Below are 16515 nucleotides of genomic sequence, written 5' to 3'. Positions count from 1 at the left end.
AAATTCTAGTATTTCATTTGATATATATATACATATTTCTTATGATCGATGCAATATCTCTATCATCTTGCCATTGCAGTTTAGCCTAACATATTTAAAGGGAACAGATCTACCTTTTACAAACATAGATATAGATTCTATAATATTCTCCTCAGATGATATTGTTATGTGTCTTGGTCTCTGGCATGTAAATTGTAATGGTGAACTTTGACATATTTGAAGGGAACAGGTCTAGCTTTTACAAACATAGATATAGATTCTATAATATTCTCCTCAGATGATAAGATATTTATGTGTCTTGCATCTGGCCTATTGATCTGTTTCAGTTCTCTGATAATACAGTCTCTGGTATGTAAACTGTAATGGTGAACTTTGACATATTTGCCTATTCTTTTGCCACTTCTTTGTTCCAATAAGAAAACAAACAATACTTAAAGAAGACAAGCCACACATACCTCATCGAGTAAAGTGCATTTACATAGCTGTTGAAAAGAGAACAAAAACAGCAACAAAAAAAAAAAAATATACAAAGACTGTAATGAAGGTAACTCTGCATTTTATTTCTTCTTTGTTTTACTATATATTCTTCTCTGGCGCCCAAATAACTGCTGCAGTACTATCTTTACTTACAAAAGTTCCTGAGTTGTTATGATAGTTTTGCGACAGTTGTTACATCATTAACCCTAACCCTTGTCCTGACACCCCTAGCTCATCGTATGCCCGTTGTATTCTTACATCCCAGATGTGATGTGTTCCTAGACCAGTTCTGCCACAGAAGGGGGATGAGATGGCTGTATTGTTGGTGTCGGTCTCATTGGGTCGCTTTCTTCCAAGATGACCTTCCATCTCTGGGTGTTGACGTCACCAGCACACTGCTGTAACAGCACAAGGAGCATCCAGTCTGACACACATACCCTCAATGCTTTGGCTTCATCACAGAAAGTCTTCTCCATCTGGCGGATGCATTAGAGTAGTAACTTTTTGAAGCTGCTGAAAGAATTTACATCTTCTAAATGAAGACTTGAACTGGATGAGTCATAGTGCACATGTCCAGGCCAAATTACAAATACAGTCGCCATGCAATCCTCTCTATAGTGTGCAGAGCACCTGGTTGAAATGAATGACAAATATAGTGACTATCAAGCAGGAGCATTAGCAGGGCCGGGGGTGGGGGGGGGGGGGTGGGGTTGGGGGGACTGCATCCTTGTAAGGTGTTCTTGGCGAGCGCCAAAGGCATAAAGCATTCGACAGGGGGTAGGTTTTAGAGATCCTCCCATAGGGAAACCGGTAGGGAAGGTCGTAATTCCACACACACATATATACACACACACACACACACACATACATACACACATACACACACACACACATATATATATATATATATATATATATATATATATATATATATATATATATATATATATATATATATATATATATATATATATATATATATATATATATATATAGGAATAACGGAAAAACTGTTAAACAACTATGCTGCATTTAGAGAAAGGCTGGATCTCGAGTGAGATACAATAATAGAATTAGGTAAGTGATTGGAAGTAAAACAGCCAATGTTTGGTTTTTGCAGAGCTTTCGAGCAAAACTAGCGATTCTTCAGTGCATGATCACCGAAAGTGACAAGGAGTAGCAGGAATTGAAACTATTTTATAGGGAAGATGTCGGCATGGTTGTAAAGGCAAAGCGACTTACTAATTTCTGCTGAATTGAGCAGAAGTTTTAGAAATTCGGATTATTTTAATCCGCATCGGATTATTTCGGTCTGTTAGGGGTTGAAGGAGATTTTTCTATATTGGTTATCCATAGATGAAATTTTTGTGCAACATTAAGGGTATGTTTTGAAGTGAATTTATCCAATTTTGAACAAAAAATAAGCTTAAAACCTTAAAAAGTGGGCTGGGGGGGGGGGGGCGGGTATCAAAACCAGAAATGCATACGATCATGCACAGCATCATCACTGATTGTTCTTATATCATATTAAAAAGCTAGTCCGAAAATTTTATATTTCAGATTTTACTTTTGAATGTTTTTTATTAACAAAAGCTGTAAATGTGCCTGAAGGAAACTCTTTTCATTAGATGTACTGCCAACGTGGCAGGAATCATGCTTGTCTTGCTTTTGAAAGTACATACATTCAGAAAATGTTGTACGAAGGTTAAAATTTTACTTGATGTTCATGTCAAATAAGAAAACTAAAACATTTAAGTAAAATTTACTTGAATTTACTTAACTGCTGTTTTGTAAAGTTTTACATGATCAGCATGTAACGCAACTACAAAATTTTTATGTACAATTTTGCCAGCGATTTCAACATAGCACCCGTTCATAAGTGTTTCATACGTTAATTATTAAAAGCAGCTTGATTCCTTGTCTTTAAGTAGATCACAACAGAAAAGCACATTCAAGAGACAACAAAGAGGAATGACAACACAAATAATTCAGAATATTTGATGAATTCAACCTTTCATTTCAACACTAAAGAGGGTTTCCCGAGCATCTACAATCATGCATGAATAGTGAACTACAGTCATGATATTTTAACCTTTGTGTCCAGTTATGGATGGCAAGGTATCAAGGTACTATCTCTTAAAGGTGCATGCTTACGGAAATTTAAATAATTTCCATTTTAGTTTCTAAGATGTATGTACAAAAAAGCATTGGTCGACTTAGGAATTTTCACCCAACTCCCTCAAAATGTAAAAATAGTTGAAAGCTCCCAAAAATCAACATAATCAACTGTCTGATTGCAAAATTTGGCAAAAATTCAACTCTGCGCGCAGCATTAACTAAAATCTCTTGCATGGATACGTAAATGATCTGTTCATGGTTACTTAAGTTTCAATAACAAAAAATCATATTACAAGAAACATGATAATCGTTCTATGTCATATGAGCTTTGCAACTTAAAAATGCTGGTATATAAAGAGCATTCTAGTACTTTTCCAACAAGTAAAACTTACTATCAGCGCTTTGATAGGGTTATGATATAATAATATAAAGCACAATGGATCAATACTTATACATCCTCAAGTAAGTTGAAGGATCTTGAATATTTGGTATTAGCCAGTTAAGAAATTAGTTTCCTTCTCTTTTCACATAAATACCCCACCTCTTCAACATTTATAGTAAACATCATTTTATAGCTAAAGTTAAATCATAATCAACTGTCGGTTTTGAAGACAATTACAAAGATACAACTCTTCCTGTAGTCACCCATATATAAGCAGCATTTTCATAATCTGCTGCAGATAATAGTTTAATTTCAATTAAGAGTCAACAATCAACCAGTACCAAATAAAGAATGAAGAATGAAATGAGCCGATATAATCTCCTTGAAAGAAAATGGAAAAACAGTGAACTTTGTGACCTGAAACATATTTGTATTAAACTGACCATTAGCATTCTTGGGACACTGAATGCTATGACAGTATATCAATTTCATGTTACTGTTTGTGTAATAAATGTTACATTCACCATGTTAAACACACAATCATCACATTGATTGGATTTATTATTGTACTGCTGAGTATTAAGTACAATGTATGTAACACTCTTACAATAACAACAACCCCTCAAGTCATGATGTGACGGGTCTAAATATGTCATGACACAGAAACAACGCCATACGACACCGGGAAGAGAAAGAGGAACAATGACATAATTACAGCGCTGATCCCTATTATATACACAGCAGGTGCGTATCCAGGGGGGGCGTTGGGGGCGCGCGCCCCCCGGGTAAGAAAAAGAGGAGAGAAAAAAAAGAGAAGAAAAAAGGAAAAAGAGGGGGGAAAAGAGGAGGAGGAGAGGAAGGAAGGGAACAGAAAAGGAAGAAAGAGAGAAAAAGGAGAAAAGGAGGGAGTTAACGAAAAACGCCAAGACACCTGGAAGAGAAAGAGGAACAGTGACATTATTACAGCGCTGATCCCTATTATATACACAGGGTAGCCAGTGACGGATCAAGGATTTCGGAGGAGGCGTGTGCCTCACCCAACCCCTTACACCGACAACTCAATTGTTGACGTTTCCATTTTTCTTCTCTGACTCATGATCTATATATTCTATATATGGTCTATCATAACGCGTGTGTGTGTATATACGCCTTAATCAATTGTAGAACAGTGCTATGAAACCAACTGTGGCTGGTCTCGAACTCGACCGTGTCGTCGGGGAACATGACAAATTTCGGGAAGGGGGCGACCGCCCCCCCCCCCCCTTCAGCATGTTTTTTTATGATATCGCTAGTAATTTCAAAATAGAAAGTGCTTAGATGACTTACAAGGACTGGGAAGTGTCATTTCCAGCGATCTGGGAGGCATTTTCGGCCAAAATTTGCTTGTACGCTTCGCGCCAACAAATGGTCCTGTGTAGTGCCATTTCCAGCGATCTGGGAGGTATTTTCGGCCAAAATTTTCTTATACGCTTCGCGCCAACTAATGGAGGAGCTACACTTAGATAATTTGCCTACAGGCTTCGCCCTTTCCTTGGCAAATTCCTTGCTACGCGCCGGTTCGAATTTGTAAAGCAAACAGCAGATATCACATCATATCAGTGAGCATGAAAACGGCGTTCCAGGATGAACAGCCTCAAAATTGTCCGACTTGCCCGAAAAAATAACCAAAAATTCCAACATGTTAATGTCAATATCATATAAGCAAGCATCGATTATTACATCAGATGCAATCGTGTACCTTACGGTCCGTGAAAGTTGCTCAGTATACCGCGGGATGCTAATGTAAACAACGAAATGTCTTATGTAGATGGAGAAAATCATCGAGGTCCAATTATGTTAAAACTCTCTTTTACATTAGTAATGGCGAATAGGGGCTGCAGTCCCCACCCCCCCCCCCCGCCTCCTACGCCTATGTGTGTATTGTTCGGTTTCGGAAATATCTGCTATATTTTCATTTCCTTCAACCAAGTTTTATAATAGCCGTTATAAGAGGTTTTAATATTTGTACACCAAGAAATTAACTGTGTGTGAATTTTTGAAAATTTCTGACCGACATTCTTCATCACACGTCCCTCTACTCGTGCAATAAGTTTCAATGAGTTTTAAAGGGCGGCGGAACCGGGGGCACAGGGGGCACGTGCCCCCCCTCACTTTTCCTCAGGTTAAAAATGTGCCCTTTTTCTACATATAAATTTAGGTGTCTCAAGTTAGCAAGAGGCCAGGGAACCAGAATGAACACTCGGGAAGGGCCGTTTCCGGCCATCTGAGGGGTTTGTAAAACCAAAAAAATCCTTGCACGCTCCGCGCCAACCGATGGTGGCGCTCCGCTCAGATAGTCGTGCATACAACTTTGCAAATCCTGGCTACGCCGCTGACTTTCTAATGAATTTCTGTGGGTCAAACTCAAGCTATTTAGAATGGAAAAAAAATTGTTAAGATATTAACAAGAAATAAATTCTAATTCGGAAGATTTGTTACATTAGCAACTAGCATAATTTCACCTCATTTTGTCTCAAAAGAAAACTTGTTCCATGTTTCCTAATTTGCACATTGGATATTGCAGTGCTAGTATGCATATTTTCCTTGAAGGGGGGGGGGGGGGGCGTTAAAATGGTACTAAATATAAGGCTGTATCAGTCCAATCGAATATCTGCAAAGTGCCCTTAGATGTCGCGGTGCCCCCCCCCCCCAGATTAAAAGTGCTTCTGCCGCCCTTGGGTTTTTGGTTTCGATGAAATCGTAACCTATGCATTCATGCAGGCGGAGAGTGTGTGTATGTGTGTATGTATGTGTGTATGTATGTGTGTGTGTGTGTGTGTGTGACGCCTGGCTTGTAAACACGGTATCTCAAGTAGGGAAGCTTGGACCAATCTAATATTTGGTGTATATGAGTACCACATTGAGTAGATGTGCCCTATTTTTTGTGTTGCCTGTGAAGGTCACCAAAGGTCAGTTAGAGGCCAAAAACCAAAATATTAAAACAAGCAATAACTCCCATTGACAGGATCCGACATGGTTGATATTTTGGGACCAGTTGTGAATGGGGTAAGGGATCATTTCAAAACATAACGGTCATGTGATCCAAGGTCAACAAAGGTCAATCAGGGGTCAAAAACTAGTATTTTTGCAATAACTTGAGAACCAAATGTCCGTGAAGGTTGGGAGTTATGCTATTGTAATCAGGGAGTCGACCCGCATCTAGGTGACCTTTGACCTCAGGTTGACCTCCGGTGACCTTTATCAATTTTTTGGGTTATTTGAATTTTCGTGGCCATAATCGGATCTCAAAGGTACCTTCCGATCAAAATGGTCCATAGTTGACCCCTGTGCGACCTTCGTGTGCGAAGTTATCAGAGGTCAATGTTTTTGTTTTTTAATAAGTACAGTTAGGATGGTCGCACAGACTTGTCATGTTGCTTTTTGGAATCAGCGTGTCAAACTACATCTGACTGCGAGGTCAAAAGGTCAAAGGTCAAATTTTAAAAAATATGCTCATTTTAGGAGATACGGGGCAAAACAAAACAGAACAAAGATAAGTTTAAAAAATTGTTGACATATGATAGAGCTTTTTGTGCTGAATATAGGAAACCAACTCCCGCTTCAATCGGACACCCAGTTCTCAAGTTATGAGGGGCCAAAGGTTGGTTTTGATACATTTCTAGTAATAACATTATGTGTGTACATTGTAGGCCAAACAAATTTTAGGACAGAGTGCACCTCATCAAGAGAAACATTTTTGATAAAAACTATCAGGTCATCCAAGGTCATTCAAAGTTGATTATGTGCCAAAAACTCCCAACTTATGCTAATTTTTGCAACAACTCCTAGTCACGAAGTCTGACATGGCTGGTAAATTAGGACAAGTTGTGAATGGAGTAGGGACACATTTTCAAAAATAACCGTGATGTGATCCAAGGTCACCAAAGGTCATTTATGGGTCAAAATGTGTTTTTTCCTCAATAACTTGTGAAACTACCACTGACAGGGTCCGACATGGTTGATATTTTGGGACTAGCTGTGAATGGGGTAAGGGATCATTTCAAAACATAACGGTAATATGATCCAAGGTCAACAAAGGTCAATTAGGGGTCAAAAACTAGTATTTTTGCAATAACGTGAGAACCAAATGTCCCTCAAGGTTGGGATTTTAGGACAGAGTGCACATCATCAAGGGAAACATTTTTGATAAAAACCATTAGGTCATTCAAGGTCGAGTATGTGCAAAAAACTCCCAACTTATGCTAATTTTTGCAACAACTTCTAATCACGTAGTCTGACATGGCTGGTATATTAGGACAAGTTATGAATGGAGTAGGGACACATTTTCAAAAATAACCGTGATGTGATCCAAGGTCACCAAAGGTCATTTATGGGTCAAAATGTGTTTTTTTCCTCAATAACTTGTGAAACTACCATTGACGGGTCCGACATGGTTGATATTTTGGGACTAGTTGTGAATGGGGTAAGGGATCATTTCAAAACATAACGGTAATATGGTCCAAGGTCAACAAAGGTCAATTGGGGGTCAAAAACTAGTATTTTTGCAATAACGTGAGAACCAAATGTCCATCAAGGTTGGGATTTTAGGACAGAGTGCACATCATCAAGGGGAACATTTTTGATAAAAACCATTAGGTCATCCAAGGTCATTCAAGGTTGATTATGTGCCAAAAACTCCCAACTTATGCTAATTTTTGCAACAACTTCTAGTCACGAAGTCTGACATGGCTGGTATATTAGGACAAGTTGTGAATGAAGTAGGGACACATTTTCCAAAATAACCGTGATGTGATCCAAGGTCACCAAAGGTCATTTATGGGTCAAAATGTGTTTTTTCCCGATAACTTGTGAAACTACCACAGACAGGGTTGAGAGTTACGCTATTGTAATACAATGGTCGAACTGCATTTGGGTGACCTTTGACCTCAGGTTGACCTCCAGTGACCTGTATTAGCTTCTTTCAAGTTGATTCTTTGAAGTTTCGTGGGCATATTCCAATCTAACTTGTCCATAAGTGGACTCCTCTGCAACCCTAATGTGCGAAGTTATTAAGAGATTTGGTTTGGTTTTGTAATACTTGGTGTGTGGATTCATAACATTGAGTACAAGAACCCTATTGCTTTTGATGGAGGTGTGTATAACCACGTACAGTAGACTGACCTGTGTTAGCATGTCATAGTGTTATTGTAACAGCTAGTTCTGGTTATACTAACAAGCAGAAGTCTAGTGCATTAAAGTCATCGAAACCTCAATGCATTTTGCATTCTGGTTCTATATTGGTTGTCCATAGATGAAATTTTGTTCAACATTATGGGTATGTTTTGAATTGAATTTAATCACGAGAAACGTGAATTTTCAAATTCTGAACAAATAATGGGCTTAAAACCTTGAAAAGTGGGGCTGACGGATATTGTGGGCCGCGACGTAGAATCACCTACAAAAGCAATGATCCACAGGAGATGCAATGAGGTGGAACATGATGTGTGACTGGTGACAATCTTGAAAAAGGTTAAGAATGAAAAAAAAACTATTGGGAAAATCTTGGTTCTCAGGCAAAAAGTGTACATCTGGTTGGTCATTTTCAAGCCCGAGAAGTGCCATTTCCGGTGATCTGGGTGGTATCAAAACCAGAAAATTTCTTGTACGCTGCGCGCCAACCGATGGTGGCGCTCCGCTTAGATAGTAATTCGCGCCCCCCCCCCCCGGGTTAGAAAATCCTGGATACGCGCCTGCACAGGGTACCCAGTGACGGATCGAGGATTTCGGAAGGGGCGTACGCCTCAGCCTACCCCTTACACCGACAACTCCATTTTGACGTTTCCATTTTTCCTCTCTCACTAATGCATATAATTATACCATATATGGTCTATTACGCGTGTGTGTATGGACGCCTTAAACAATTGTACAATTGTGTTATGAAACCAACTGTGGCTGGTCTCGAACATTTTCGGTATTAGACCAGGATCTACATGCGAACTGCACTAGACCTATGTCCTTCGATGCAACACTGTCATCCAGATATAAAATGCTATACACTCCGACCTGAATGCTAATTGTTACCCCCAAATCTAGTACCGTAACTCGTACAAGGAATCTAAAAATAAATTCCGCATGCGATTGGAGAATTGAGCACATCTCCTGTGAATATCATGTAACGGCGGGCGGACGCACCCATCACTCCTTGAGATTGTTCCCATCTGCATAAAAACGCGCGCCCCACAACCCTACGCCCAGCCCTTCTGATCGCTTCCAGATGAATGACTTTTGCCCGTTGTACCAAGACCTTGACAAAATCCGGCAACACACCACTTCATCGATAACAAGTGATCGGGTTGTGTATTAGTGACGTCTAGAGGTCGACGTCCACTGACCTACATGGAGTGTGACCACTCCCGAGTTTGCAAGTTCCAAGATCAGGCCCCGACAGGCGCGGCGGAACGGAAAAATTATTGGGGGGGGGGGAGGCTAATGTGTGGAGACTATCTAAGCGGAGCGGCACCATCGGTTGGCGCGGAGCGTACAAGAAAATTTTGGGTTTTTTCAAACCCCCAGATGGCCGGAAACGGCACTTCGCGAGTGTTTTATGCTGCGAATACCTAGCCCTAAAATATGGGTCTCAAGCCTGCAATTTCTCAGATTGCACGTAAAAGTCTGTAAAAACATTGTAATTTGTATATTCGATGGTGTTTTAAGAGAGTAGCTATTACTCGTAGTACGGAATGCCAAATGTATCAAAAATGTCCAAAACTATATAAGCATGTCCAAAAAAATATAAGCATGTCCAAAAAAATATAAGCATGTCCAAAAAATATAAGCATGTCCAAATTTATATAAACATATCGAAACTAATATAAGTATGTCCAAAAATAATATGATCATGCCCAAAATAATATGAGAGTGTCGAAAAATTATATGAACATGTCGAATGTAACTGCTAACTTCAACTTTTTAGTGAACATTTTGGCATCTGAATTCACGCCATCTGTTGCAAAATATCCAAAAAAATATAAGCATGTCCAAATTTATATAAACATGTCGAAACCAATATGAGTATGTCCAAAAATAATGAGAGCATGTCCAAAATAATATAAGAGTGTCGAAAGACTATATGAGCATGTCCAAAATATAAAAAAGTGTCGAAAAATAATACAAAAGTCTCGAGCGTAACTGCTCGATTCAACTTAGTAATGAACAGTCAGGCGTTTGAATTTTACGCCATATGTTCCAAATATCAAACTTTTTATTTTGGTATGCTGAAAACAAAAACACCATATCCAGCGTAACTTAAGACGATATACAGTTCATCCATTACCGTATTAGTGTGTGTGTTAATATTTTAATGATATTTCGATCAAGAACGATTTTATTTTCGAGGAAATATTAGTTGAGTTGTTTCGTAGCGCGAGTGATCAACCTGGCCCCAAGGTGCTGTAACTATCAGTGAGTTTAATACGAAGAACCACTGTGACCAACATTCCACGCGGTTTAATCAATAATATGTAGTTGGCGAGTTCTTCCCACGTTTCCATCTTGAAATTTAGTTAAAAGGTGAGAGTGAAGATTAAACGTTGAATACCCCTAACCTAGGCTTATTTTTTTTTAATTCTGGGCTAGTGTCCGACTTCGCCTGGTAACCGTAATTAAGTGTCACAATTTTCCGTTAAGAAAGTAACACAGTATAGTAGTTCATTTTCACAGTCAACGTACGCATATTGTGATAACTACTGTACGTTGTTAGCGCTTGTGCATGTTGTACGTACTTTCGCACGTGAACTTCTTTGCCTTCGCAACAATATATGAATAATCTCAGCACCTCTAGGCAGGGCGAAACCACTCACATTACGTAGGGATGTAAGAAGGAAAAATGTTAGGTGATGGTCTTGTTTTTACATATTTTGAATTATTTGCGTCACAAAAACAGAAGAATGTTTCAATAATACATTGTCATAATGATAACCATTGTGTCAGTTGATACAAATTACCTCTAAAGAAGGTATTGTAAGCTAATTTTTTTCGACATACCAATATAAAAGTTCGATATTTGAAACATTTGGCGTGACTTTAAACGCCAAAATGTTCATAACAAAGTTGAAGTTAGCAGTTACACTCGAGACTTTTATATTATTATTCGACACTCTCATATAATTTTGGGCGTGCTCATATTATATTTTGACATACTTATGTGTGTTTGGACATGCGCGTATTATTTTGGACATGCTCATATAGTTTTGACATGTCTATATAAATTTGGACATGCTCATATAAGTTTGGACATGCTTATATTTTTTTGGATATTTTGCAACATATGGCGTAACTTAAAACGCCAAAATGTTCAATACAAAATTGAATTAGGCAGTTACATTTGTCCCTCTTGTATTATTTTTCGACATTCTTTTAATATGTTGGACATGCTCATATAGTCTTTCGACACTCTCATATTATTTTGGACATGCTCTTATTATTTTTGGACATACTCATACTAGTTTCGACATGTTTATATAAATTTGGACATGCTTATATTATTTTGGACATGCTTATATTGTTTTGGACATTTTTGAAACGTATGGCATGCCGTATCGTAGTGTACTCGCAAAGACGTTTTTGAGTGTAGTAAGGGCAGTGGCGGAGTTAGGGGTACTGGTCAGGGGGGCAAGAATGGTCTGTAGGGGCGCTTTCGACAATATCTAAGCGGAGCGCCACCACAGGTTGGCGCGGAGCGTACAGAAAGTTTTTGAGTAAAGTTACTCCCTAGATTGCAGGAAATGACCCTTTCCGGGCCTTGCTTATTTGCAGATAAACGGAGAATAAATAGGTGTCGTCGCCATTTTGTCGGAAAATTACACCAACAGAATATGACAAATGTCAATAGGTATATGAGAGCGCAATAAAATAGTCAATAATCGCGAACAAGTTAAAAGTAGTGAAAAGCTGAAAAGGGCGCCAGCAGTCCATTTGAGTCCGTCAGGAGGGGGGGGGGGGATCCGCCCCCTGACTGTATATATGGACGCTCCGCCACTAAGTAAGGGGATGTTGGAGAACTGGCTGAAATGAGGCAAGTCATTGGCCTAAGACGAAGTTGTGTTACGCTTACCGGTACTCACACTCACTGCTTCCACTTTTCACGGGGCATGAAGACGCGGTTGGGGTGACAATGTGGTCTATAGCCAGGGGACGGGCCGAGGGACCAGGGTCCCCCAGCAATTACTAAAATTATTACAATACGTGTACATCGGACAGATCGACAAGTATGCATTGAAAAATGGGCAGATGCACGTTTCGGAGCCTTGGTAAATATTGGGGGGGGGGCTTATCATGCATTTGCCCCCTCAACTTTTTCATTGGGGGGGCTGAGCCCCCCAAGCCCCCCCGGTTCCGCCGCCACTGGGCCCCGAAAAATGCTAAGGACACTGAACTGTATGGATATCTAGCAATATCTAGGTATGAAAATCCCAAGATCTACCCTAAACTGAAGGCAGATAGAGAACCGATGCCTTCAGTATGTAATGAACTTGAAACTGTGCATCTTTCGAATTGTAAATAATGTGGGGCATCGCACAATAAACAGATAAAAGTTATTTATTTCAGTCTTTTGTTTTCAATTACTCGAATTTGTAAAGCATATAGCAGATATCACATCATACCAGTGAGCATGAAAATGGCGTTCCAGGATGAACAACCTCCAAATTGTATATGCACCCAAGCCGAAAAGGTGTGAGCTTATATTTGTTCTTAACGTGTAGCATATTATGCATTTATATGCCAGGGTGTTATAACACACTAACACGTGTTATGTTTTGGGAGCATGCAAGAGCTAGATATGTTAAAGATACAATACAGTAAATCGTAGTGGTATTATATTTTTTATTTTTTTTATTTTTTATATCTTTTTATATTTTTATATATATAAAAAAAAAAAAAAAAAAAAAAAAAAATTTATATTTTAATATATTTTTTAACACAGGCCGTAATAAAAAGGCCTGTAGCATAACAAGTGTTATCATGTTATAACACAGATGCATATATATGCGCAATATATTCAATTCGAAAACGCTATTATAAGCAACTGTACAATTCGGTTCGGGTGGTATATGTATGTAGTGTTCGGTTTCTGAAATATATGGTAGTTTTTCATTCCATTCAACGAAGTTTGATAGTATAGCCGTTATAAGAGGTTATCTGTCCAAGAATCGTTCTGGTCAATGGCAATAACACGCAAATTCTCAATAGAATGATTTTTGAGATTGATTTTTGAGATTGATATATATATATATATATATATATATATGCAATGTTCTGCGTAGCACTGAGAATTCTAGTGGAAATAATTGCAAAGTTTGCAAGTGCTAATAAAGATAAGAAACACGACGTTTCGGGTATAAAGTGAGCAAAAACACTACTGAAACTGTAAACAGCGAACGAAGAAAGATAAAATGGTCCAATGCACACACATGAAATACTACGTTTATTGTATACTCATGGGCTGTATGGAATGTAGCACGCTTGGCTTTTATATTTAATGAATAACATAACATTCAAATTAAGACATAAATTAACATATAAATAGCAACATATCCTTATCAATGAAAACTATATACGTACTCAACACTCTTACCTTGTTAAATCAATTGAACGTGTTACAAGTAAAGTAAGGTGCAATTATAAAAATGAAATATTGTTAAACTAAGTTAAAATAAAGTTAAAAATTACTTGCTTGCATTCAAAGGTAGATCGCATTAAAGGGTGTGAAGACTCGCCCAAACAGCGTGCCGCCAACTTTAAAAAGTTTACTTTCCGTTGATTGCAAGTGATGTTTTTCTCTTGTCGCTACAAAATGCAGACAGTTATGAAACGTGATACCTTATCTTTAGCTGGACCTGAGATGTCGAACGCTGTATCGTTTGCACACTGTGCTGTAAGTATTGACCGCAGTTATATATACTGACTGACTGTAAATTAGTGTCTAATTACCGACGGTAGCAAGCTGTGTGTGTATTTTCTGGGATCGATGGTGGTGTCTAACACTTCTGTTACACCTCATTCGAAACTAGGTCAGATTACCGGCATTAGACGTTGCGTTTTGCGCGAGTCTTCACACCCTTTAAACGAACAGATTTAGGGTTATTCCCAGGGATCGATCGACACCACGCCTGGTAGCATCGAGCTCGGTTCTAGATTTTGGTTACTATCAGAAACTAATTTACATGGTGACATGAAGTCCTCTGCTTGAATTCTCTCAGTTTGAACTGGTGATTTAACTTCCTCAGAATTTCCTTGAGAATTTTCCTTGGTTTAATACAATTTAAAGCCGATAATAGGATACATATATAGTCCTAGCAAACAGTGGACTAAAATGGTACTCCGAAAACCAATAAAAAGGCACCATGCTGACCTGGGAAATGTGCATATATACCGTACCTGGTTCTGTTATGCTGCAATGCATTCCATTGAAACGAAAACGAAAGATGCATACCAAAATTGTTTAGCTTTACTCCGTAAACAAATTTGTACAATATTTTAAAGGAAACTTTATCTTAAAGCAGCATTTTGCGTCTTTATATGGTTTTTTTCTCACCCTCACTGATTCCACGATGCCATAACGACAATGCATTACTAGCTTATCTATTCAAATCTTACTTCAAATGGTGGCATAAAATTCGAAAATTTTACAACTTTCAACTTTGTTTGTTTCGAAAAATATTTTCCGTTGGGATCCAAATAAACCTCGCCCATAATATGACTACTTAAGAGCTACGAACGTCATTGACCAATACGTAATAAAACACCATGCTTGATCAGAGGCGTATCCTGGATTTTCTAACCCGGGGGCGCGAATTACTATCTAAGCGGAGCGCCACCATCGGTTGGCGCGCAGCGTACAAGAAAATTTCGGGTTTTGTTATCCCCCAGATTACCGGAAATGGCACTTCTCGGGCTTGGAATGACCAACCAAATGTACACTTTTGCCTGATAACCAAGAATTTCCTAATGGTTTTTTTTCCATCCATAACCTTTTTGAAGATTGTCATCAGTCACACATCCTGTTCGACCTCATTGCATCTCCTGTGGATTATTGCTTTTTGTAGGTGATTCTATACGTCGCGGCCCGCAATACCCGTAAGCACAATTTTTCAAGGTTTTGAGCCCATTATTTGTTCAGAATTTGAAAATTCACACTCTCGTGAATACATTCTCTTCCAAAAATACCCATAATGTTGCACAAATTTCATCTATGGACACCAATATAGAAAAACCTCTTTCAACCCCTCACAGACCGGTCAAAATTGCACGAGTAGAGGGAAGTATGATGAAGAATGGTGGTCAGGGAATTTTCGAAAATTCAGACACAGTTTATTTATTGGTGTACAAATATTAAAACCTCTCATAACAGCTACTATAAAGCTTCATTGAAGGAAATGAAAATATACCAGATATTGCCGGAACCGAACACTACGCACATCTACAGTTTGGAGGCTGTTCATCCCGGAACGCCATTTTCATGCTCACTGATATGATGTGATATCTGTTTGCTTTAAAAATTCGAATAATTGAAATGAGACTGAAATAAATAACTATTATCTGTTTATTGTGCAATGCTCCACCAGTGGCGTAACGATGAGCCTGGGGTGGCTCCTGGCCCAGAGGGCCCCCATTAGGAGGCCTAGCAAGGACGTCCGCAGAAATGTAGTACAAGGGGGGTCAGTAGGTCATATAGGTACAGTGGCGTAGGAAGGTACTTTTGAGTGGGGGGCTGAAGACTGATGGCCGACCTGGGGGAGGGGGTCTAAGGGGAGGGGGTGACCCCCTCCCCTTTGGATTTTTTTGGCATTTCCAGGTGGCCTCAGATGCAATTTGGTGCAATATAGCACACTTCAACACCCACTCCATTTTTAAAAGAAATTTGCATTTTCACCTGGCCTTAGATGCAATTTGTTGCTCCAAATGAGATTTTTTTCTCATTTGGAAATGAAAAAGGGGTTTTCTGACTTGCGAAGCGGGGGGGGGGCGGAATGATACTTCCGCCCCCCATATTTTTCACTGGGGGGGGGGGCTGGCGCCCCCAGGTTCCTACGCCATTGTATAGGTGTAACACACTACTTGATACTATCTAAGCGGAGCGCCACCATCGGTTGGCGCGGATCGTACGACGATTTTTTTGCCAAAAAATACTCCTAGTTCGTCGGAAAAGACACTTCCCGTTCAGGTTGCATTTACACATCGGTTATTTTGAGATCTCATGTCTTAGGATTTTGACTTTCAGTAATGCATTATGGGTCAGTATGCAATGAACATAACTAGAGAACTGTTGGCTGGGGGAAATTATTGAAATGTCAAATGCTTAACTTTTTTTTTAATTTTCCAGGGGTGAGCAAGTGCCCCCCCCCCCTACTGTTTGGAGTATAATGGAGACTACTGCACAAATACAGTTATCAAACCTAAGCATAGGGCCCATAGGAGCCCATAGGAGTTGCGCCCCACATTCTTTTCATTTCGAAAGACGCACAGTCCAAGTTCATTACACACTGAAGGCTTCGATTCTC

At 39.2% G+C, this 16515-nt stretch overlaps 1 protein-coding gene across 2 annotated transcripts in view; it reads right to left on the bottom strand.

The window, feature by feature from the left end:
* Positions 1-539: 539 nt before the first annotated feature.
* Positions 540-16515, bottom strand: part of LOC139954724 (uncharacterized) — a 32912-nt gene continuing 16936 nt past the window's right edge. The window contains exon 7 of one of the 2 annotated variants that reach the window (XM_071954660.1): positions 540-990. The gene's annotated coding sequence lies outside the window, so the exon portion shown is untranslated. The remainder of the gene's footprint in view (positions 991-16515) is intronic. The other variant, XM_071954667.1, reaches the window with a different exon arrangement.

This window comes from Apostichopus japonicus, chromosome 2 (genome assembly GCF_037975245.1).
Source record: "Apostichopus japonicus isolate 1M-3 chromosome 2, ASM3797524v1, whole genome shotgun sequence".
Classification (NCBI taxonomy): Eukaryota; Metazoa; Echinodermata; class Holothuroidea; order Aspidochirotida; family Stichopodidae; genus Apostichopus; species Apostichopus japonicus.
The sequence above is the reverse complement of the archived record's forward strand: the minus strand, read 5'-3'. Positions and strand labels throughout refer to the sequence as shown.